General features: G+C 49.9%; 1 protein-coding gene across 1 annotated transcript in view; it reads left to right on the forward strand.

Moving 5' to 3' along the window:
* Nucleotides 1–7,999, forward strand: part of NAA30 (N(alpha)-acetyltransferase 30, NatC catalytic subunit) — a 58,671-nt gene that overhangs the window by 22,646 nt on the left and 28,026 nt on the right. The window lies entirely within an intron of this gene.

Raw genomic sequence — 7,999 nt, forward strand, 5'->3', positions numbered from 1 at the left:
GTTCTGATAAGAGCTGTTCTTGAAAAAGAGCCGTTTCTGTCAAGAGCTCTCTCAGCCCCACCGACCTCACAGGGTGTCTGTTGTGGGGAGGGGAAGGGAAAGGAGATTGTAAGCCGCTCTGAGACTCCATTGGGTAGTGAAGGGTATAAATCCAATATCTTCTTCTTCTTCTTCTTCTTCTTCTTCTTCTACCTCACAGGGTGTCTGTTGTGGGGAGGGGAAGGGAAAGGAGTTTGTAAGCAGCTCTGAGACTCCATTGGGTAGTGAAGGGCCGGGTATAAATCTAATCTCCTCCTCCTCCTCCTCCTCTTCGTCTTCGACAGTAGACTTCAACCAAGTCAACTGTGGTTGACTTCAGCTTTGGTGAACCAGGTCGGTTTCACCGAGTGAACTTGGAGCTGACTTCAAAACATCCCAAAAACTGTCGAGATCATCATCTTTCATGCCCTTCCACGAGGACATGGACTCAACAATCTGCAGTGATTTCATCAGGAGCCCTTTTCCACCCGCTCGAAAGTGATGCCGCTCACCAATTATTTCACTTTTGGATTCAGTGGAGAACCACAACAAGGAGAGGAGATGCAGATCAAGGAATCCAAAAGAAGATTTTTAGCCCATCTTTAATAGCCATATTCAGAAAATCAGCCAGACATTCCCCTCCTCCTCCTCCTCCTCCTCCTCCTCCTCCCTCCTCTTCTTCTTCTTCTTCTTTGCTATGCAGGATTACCTGCAGGAGTCTGGGGACAGACAGGGAAAGGGGTTGGGGGAAAGGCTCTTCAGAGCAAGTACTTTTGCTCTGTTGGATGGTGGTGCCCAGCTCTTTCGGGGTGTGTGTAGAGCACCTTCAAGTCGCAGCCAATTTATAGGGGATCCCAGGCAGTACCCACCCTGCTTAGCTTCCAGGAGCTGACGAGATCGGGCTACGCCATGTGGCTTTCCCTCCCTTGGCTCTCTCAAGCTCATCACAAAAAGTATGCCATTTCCTGCAACCTACAGGATATCGGTCTTAGGGGCTGTTTCACATGCTGGGAAGGGCCAACCCATGTTTGCTGAGGAACATACTCTCACAGGCAGCCAACCCCAGCTTTTTTGGAGGGAGGAGGAAGGAGAAGGAGGAGATTGGATTCATACCCCCCCCCTCACTACCAGAAGGAGTCTCAGGGTGAATCCAGACGGGCCGCTTTCGGCCCGCCACAGATTTTATCCGCGCGTTCACACGGTCGACATCTGCCTCCCATCCCCAGCCGTCCCTTTCCGGCTCAAAACGGCTTGAACCCGGAGTATTTCAATGCCAGGTCCCCAAGTGGTGTTTTCCTGATTCTCCGGTTCCGGCCGCACTTTTCTGATGTCTGATCACTCCTGCTTGGAAGCTGCCCGAGGCTTCCGCTTTTCGCCCATTTTTTTAGCGCTGACGGTGTGCACATAGGCGGAGGTCCGCCACCGCGTTATTAAAAGCAATGTTTAAACGGTGCCTAGTTTTAGCATTTAGACCAGTTTGGGGTCTCACGGAGGCCGTTTTCGGGGTAAACGTTTAAAGGGAAGTGTTCCTTTAAAGTTTAAAGGGAAGTGTTACAGCAGTCGGGTTGAAGTGGAAAATGCTGTTCTGCGCACGCGTGGAAATTTTAGTTCTACAGATGGCTGCCTGTTTGCATGCCAAAACTGAGAGAGAGAGAGAAACAACACCGACACAGGCTCCCGCGTGTGGACGGCGGGGAGCGATGTGGCTGCACAGCGATCCGGAGCAAGGAGGCGAGTGTGATCGCGATTCTCCAGGTTAAAAAAAAACTGCATCAGGGCCGGAGCAATTTAAACCGCTCCCAGCACGCCGTCTGACCACACCCTCAGAGTGGCTTACGGTCTCCTTTCCCTTCCCCTCCCCGCAACAGACACCCTGTGAGGCAGGTGGGGCTGAGAGAGCTCTTTCAAGGACTGCTCCTGAGAGAACAGCTCTGAGAGAACTTATGACTGACCTAAGGTCACCCCAGCAGCTGCATGTGGAGGAATGGGGCCTCAAACCCGGTTCTCCCAGATTAGCGTCCGCACTCCTAACCTCTACACTAAACTGAGTATTTTGTGTATGTGTGTGTCTGTCTGTTTGTGTGCGTGTGTGCGCTTGCGTGCCTGGAAGTCATGGTGACTTCTGACTCCTTGTGGCGCTAGGACATTTCAGAGAGGTGGCTTGATATTACCTTCGTCTGTGTCCCAGCCCAGGTATTCCTTGGAGGTCTCTCTTCCAAGTACTTGCCAGGGTCGGCCCTGCTCAGCTTCCACGATCTGACGGAATCGGGTTTGCCCGGGGCTATCTAGTTCAGGGCCAGCCAACCCCAGCTTTTTGAGAAGGGAATTGCTACGATATCTGCATCTGACACATGCCCACGTCTGAATTTTATTCAGTGCACAATGAAATCATCTTAGGTGCACAATTCAAAAATGTAATGCGTAAAAGCGCACCCCACCCCGTTGACATTGACAGTCCCAACAGTTGCCTGGTTTTTCTTTCGGCCTCTGAAAAAAGAAAACCACGAGGTTTTCTCAAATCTCATAGAAAGCAGGACAATGCTGCCCTCTTGTGATATTAAGTAAAATAATATAAATGGGGACGGCAAGGGATGAGATGGTTAGACAGTGTCATCGATGCAACGAACATGAAATTGAGCCAACTTCAGAGGACGGCGGAAGACAGGAAGGTCTGGCGGGAGCCGGTCCACGGGGTCGCGAAGAGTCGGACTCGACTGTGCGACTGAACAACAAACAGCCCAAGACAACTAGTAAACCGGAAAACAGGCTGACACTCAGCGCTTAGGATGAAATAAAATACAATTTCTCCACTGTATTTAACAATGTTATTTTATAATAGCTAAGAACACATCCACACTGTTACATATTCTTTCTTCCATAAACACACCAAAAGTACAGGAAAAATAAGTGGGTTGATGAAACTCCCCGGAGTTGATTTTCATTTTGTTCACAACTTCATCCGAACATACTGAAGCACCATGATAGTCTCTCTTGAAAACCTACTCTTCGTGGTGTCTTCACATGATATTCCGTGCCATGATTTCAAATACTACAATGTATCCTCAGCCTGTCCCGTGCATACAAATTGATTTGTTCGTATGCCAGGGACAGGATTCTCCAGTAAAATGGATGAGGATACATTCTACACTTCCCACATGTTGCGGTGTGATCGTGTCCCGAAAATCTGCCTGACATTCATTCCTTTAGGGCAGCAAATCCTCCATGTGAATGGGGCCATAACTAATCAAACCAAAACAGATTGGTTATCCTAAAATCCATAAATCACTACCCTAAAGTGCTAGTAAAAAGGTAAAGGTAAAGGTTCCCTTGCTCGAAAGCCAGTCGAGTCCGACTCTAGGGTTGCCGTGCTCATCTCCGTTTCAAAGCCGAAGAGCCAGTGCTGTCCGAAGACGTTTCCGTGGCCGTGTGGCCGGCATGACTAAACACCGAGGCGCACGGAACGCTGTTACCTTCCCACCAAAGTGGTCCCTATTTATCTACTTGCAATTTCTTGCTTTCGAACTGCTAGGTTGGCAGGAGCTGGAAGGAGGAAGGAGGAGAAGAGGAGGAGGAAGAGGAGAAGGAGGAGGAGGAAGAACAGAAGAAGAGGAGGAGGAAGAGGCGAGGAGGAGGAAGAGAACAGGAAGAAGAGGAAGAAGAGGAAGAAGAGGAGAAGGAGATTGGATTTATAGCCTGCCCTTCACTTTGGAGTCTCAGAGCGGCTTACAGACTCCTTTCCCTTCCCCTCCCTACAACAGACACCCTGTGAGGTCGGTGGGGCTGAATGAGCTCTTGACAGAAACTGCCCTTGAAAGAACAGCTCTGAATGAACTTGTGACTGACTCAAGGTCACACCAGCAGCTGCATGTGAAGGGGTGGGGAATCAAACCCGGTTCTCCCAGATTAGAGTCCGCGCACTTAACCAGTACACCAAACAGAACGTCAGTGGGCTTAGAGAGGTGTGCTTCCAGTTGGGGCTGCTATGCAGAATGGCCCGTAACTGTGACCACCTCCTTCCCACGCATTTGCTGCACGGCCGCCCGCTGTTTGGGCTGCCCGTTCTGACATCACTGTGGAGCTTTGTGACTTCAAGGAGAGAGAACGCAGCCTCCACAGCCCAGAGTGGCTAAGCCGAGTTTCTTTCAGATCGGGTGTTCTGGCAGAACGTCCCAGAATACGATTTGGTGGCCCAGGCCACTCGGCGATGTAGGGCCGACGAAAAATAGTGGGACTCCCTGGCTGGCCTCCTGTATGAGAAGAACCAAGCCCAAAGCAATGGATACGCCTGCCCGCTGACCAATATACAGGCGGCCTCATCAGTTCCTAGAAATCGGAGGTCACGTGGGGATCCGGAAGAATGTGGCCGAACACTGGACGAAACTTTAGGGAAGGTGAGGCGAAGAGAAAATTCAGCTCTAACTTCCGCCAAATGTTAAGAATGTAGGAACGTAAGAATAGCCCTGCTGTATCAGATCAGTGGTCCATGGAGTCCAGCATCCTGCCTCACACAGTGGCCAAAAGCGTTCCCTCTAAGTTGAGTTAGTGTGAGCTAGCTGACAGTTTTTTAGCCTCCCGCTCACACATTTTTGTCCTAGCTCAGGAAGGAGGGCTCCGGAGCAGACTAATTTATGCAGCAGCCAAATCGCTCACTCCCAACTTTAATGCCAGTAGTTCACAGAGTAGAATTTTTGCTCACAAGACTCCACAGCTTAGAGGGAGCATTGGTCGGGTCCAGTGTTCCCTCTAAGCCGAGTGAGTGTGAGCTAGCTTACAGTTTTTTTAGCCTCTGGCTCACACATTTTTGCCTTAGCTCAGGAAGGAGGGCTCCAGAGCAAACTGATTTCTGCAGTAGCCAAATCGCTCGCTCACAACTTTAATGCCAGTAGTTCACAGAGTAGAATTTTTGCTCAGAAGACTCCACGGCTTAGAGGGAGCATTGGTGGCCAACCAGTTCTTCTGGACAGTCTACAAGTTGGGCACAGAGGCCGAGGCCTTCCCCTGACGTTGGCTCCTGGCTCTGGGATTCAGAGGATTAGTGCCTCTGAATGTGGAGGTTCCCTGAGTCACCATGGCTAGTAGCCACTGGTAGACTTCTCCTCCATGAAGCTATCTAATCCCCTTTCAAAGCTATGTTGTCGAAGGGTTTCACAGCCTGACTTCATTAGTTGTAGATTTTCCGGGCCGTGTGGCCGTGGTCTTGGCATTGTAGGACCTGACGTTTCGCCAGCAGCTCTGACTGGCATCATTACAGACTGTGTTATACCTCTGAGGATGCCAGTCACACCTGCTGGCAAAACGTCAGGTCCTACCAGGGCTATTTTGGGGCAGGAACGCACAAGAACGGAGTTCCGGCTGGCTCCCAAGCTGGCCACGTGATGTTCTGTATTCTTGGTGCTTGGGGGGAGGGGCAACAGTGGGAGGGCTTCTGGAGTTTTGGCCCCACTGCTGGACTTCCTGATGGCACCTGGATTTTGGCCACTGTGTGACACAGAGTGTTGGACTGGATGGGCCTTTGGCCTGATCCAGCATTGGCTTCTCTCTTATGTTCTTGTGTTCAATGTAATTGCATACCCGCGGAGCTCCCTCCCCAAACTCCACCCACCCAAAGCTCCTCCCCCAAACCTCCAGGAACTTCCCAAACCAGAGTTGGCAACAGTTTCGTGTATGGGATTTCCGATCGCCAGGGAAGTAAATATCCTTTTGACCCTGTCTATAAATCTCTATGTTTTTGGACTTCTGTGGTATCATGTAAACAGCAAAAGATGAAAAGGAAGAGTCCTGAATTGGCAAAGTGAGCACAGATGGACTAGTTGATTTATGTCTGCACATGAGGGACAGAATGTGCTGTTACCAAGCGCATAGGGAGCACTAGTGGAAACAGGAAACTACACAGTGCGTGTCTGTGTGTGATTATACAACTGCATATGTTTTGGAATTGTAATGTGTTACGCATGTATATGTTTGTGTATACGTACATTCATACACACACAAGCACAATAAAACATGTTTCACATGTTAAGAACATCAGAAGAGCCCTGCTGGGTCAGACCACTGGTCCATCCAGTCCAGCATCCTGTCTCACACAATGGCCAGTTAAACAAGTATAAAGCCAACAGTCGTGATAGTCTGACCCACAATCAAACAGTCATAAGACTTATAAAGAATGCTGTTTATGTATTGCAATCTAAAGCACTACAACATGATGCACAACTCAATAGAAGATCCTTGAACCAAGGTACATAATCAAAGTCGTCTCTGGATTACATAACAATGTTCCATAAATAGATCTTCAGGAGATATTATAGTGGTGCCAAAGCTCTCAGTTTCATAAATGTTAGACAACAACTCTTAAGAATATTAAATTCAGATAGGACATTGATCTCAATTAACATTCAGGCTCAAAATATGCTGCTATGTTTCTACTGGTATGAAACTGAGAGCTTTGGCACCACTATAATATCTCCTGAAGAAGATCCATTTTTTGAAACGTTGTTATGTAATCCGGAGACGACATAAATAAATAAATAATACATAAACAATAGGGTTACTAGCAGTGTTCCATCTAAGCTGAGTTAGTGTGAGCTCACACCTTTTTGTCTCGGCTCAGGAAGGAGGGCTCCAGAGCAAACTAATTTCTGCAGCAGCCAACTCGCTTCGCTCACAACTTTAATGCCAGTCGCTGGCAAAGTAGAACTTTTGCTCACAAGACTCCACAGCTCAGAGGGAGCATTGGTTACCCGCAATGTTCCCTCTAAGCTGAGTTAGTGTGAGGTAGCTCAGTTTTTTAGCCTCTGGCTCACACATTTTTGTCTTAGCTCAGGAAGGAGGGCTCCAGAGCAAACTAACTGATGCAGTAGCCACATTGCTCACTCACAACTTTAGTGCCAGTCGCTGGCAAAGTAGAACTTTTGCTCACAAGGCTCCACAGCTCAGAGGGAGCATTGGTTACCAGATGTCCTCTTTTTAGAGGATATGTCCTCTTTTTTTGGTGTCCACCCTCTTATGGTCTCTCTTCTAAAAAAAACTGATGAAAATGCCCCTCTTTCTGGGTTGGAAGATGAAGCATATTCCTAGATCCTAGCAATGATCAGTGTCTGAAATGGGGGGGGGGGGGTTTCCTTCAAATTAGATTTTTCACAGCAATCATTTGTTTGAAGTAGTCAGTGGGGGGGAAATGTGCTCTTTTTGGCTTTTCAGAATATGGTCACCCTAAATCTATATGTAGTCAGGAGATCAGTTGTGATTCCAGGAGATCTCCAGCTCGCACCTGGAGGTTGACAACCCTACATGGCTGCTACACTTACTCAGGGAGTCTTGGATGAGGTATCATAAATGTGTTGGGCATACGTGTGCACACGCAGACACGTGTACGAAAAAAGGGGGCGGTCCCACAACAACCGCTCTGAGGAGGGGGTCACCTAAACCCCGCCTCCTGCACTAATCCGGCCCCGCCCCTTCTCCTCCTATTATTTCCCTCCGCTTCACCCCGCCTCTTCCTCGGCCCCGCTCCGATCTGCGCCTGCGCCGGCGGCCGGCTCCGTAAAGGCACGACCAAAAAAAAAAAAAAAAAAAAAAAGTGGCGGGCCGGGGGGGGGGGGCTCCTTCTCTTTCACTGACCATAGAGATAAGAAAAGAGGACGGGACGGGCTTCGCCCTCCCCGAGGGACAGCCGTAAAGCAAGCGAGTGTCGCGAGCTGTTCCTCAAACCGAGGGGAGGGGACTATTTCCGGCGAGGCCACGCCCCCTCAGAACCCCGCTCCCCGCCGCGCGCTCCCTCCTTCCTCCCCTTCAATTCCTTCACATCCATTCCCAGCGGGCCGGCCGCAAAGCGAGGTCGCGAAACGTCGCGCGCGCACCCCAATTCTCCCCCCCCCTCCCCGCTCGCGCTGAGAAAGCGGCCTGCAGCCTGACAGGAAGCCCGGCCTCGCTTTACGGCCGCTGGATGAGGAGGAGCGGAGAAGGGGAGCGGGAGACGCCGCCG

Source organism: Gekko japonicus, unplaced genomic scaffold (assembly GCF_001447785.1).
Source record: "Gekko japonicus isolate JY-2015 unplaced genomic scaffold, Gekko_japonicus_V1.1 scaffold2082, whole genome shotgun sequence".
In the NCBI taxonomy this organism is placed as follows: domain Eukaryota; kingdom Metazoa; phylum Chordata; class Lepidosauria; order Squamata; family Gekkonidae; genus Gekko; species Gekko japonicus.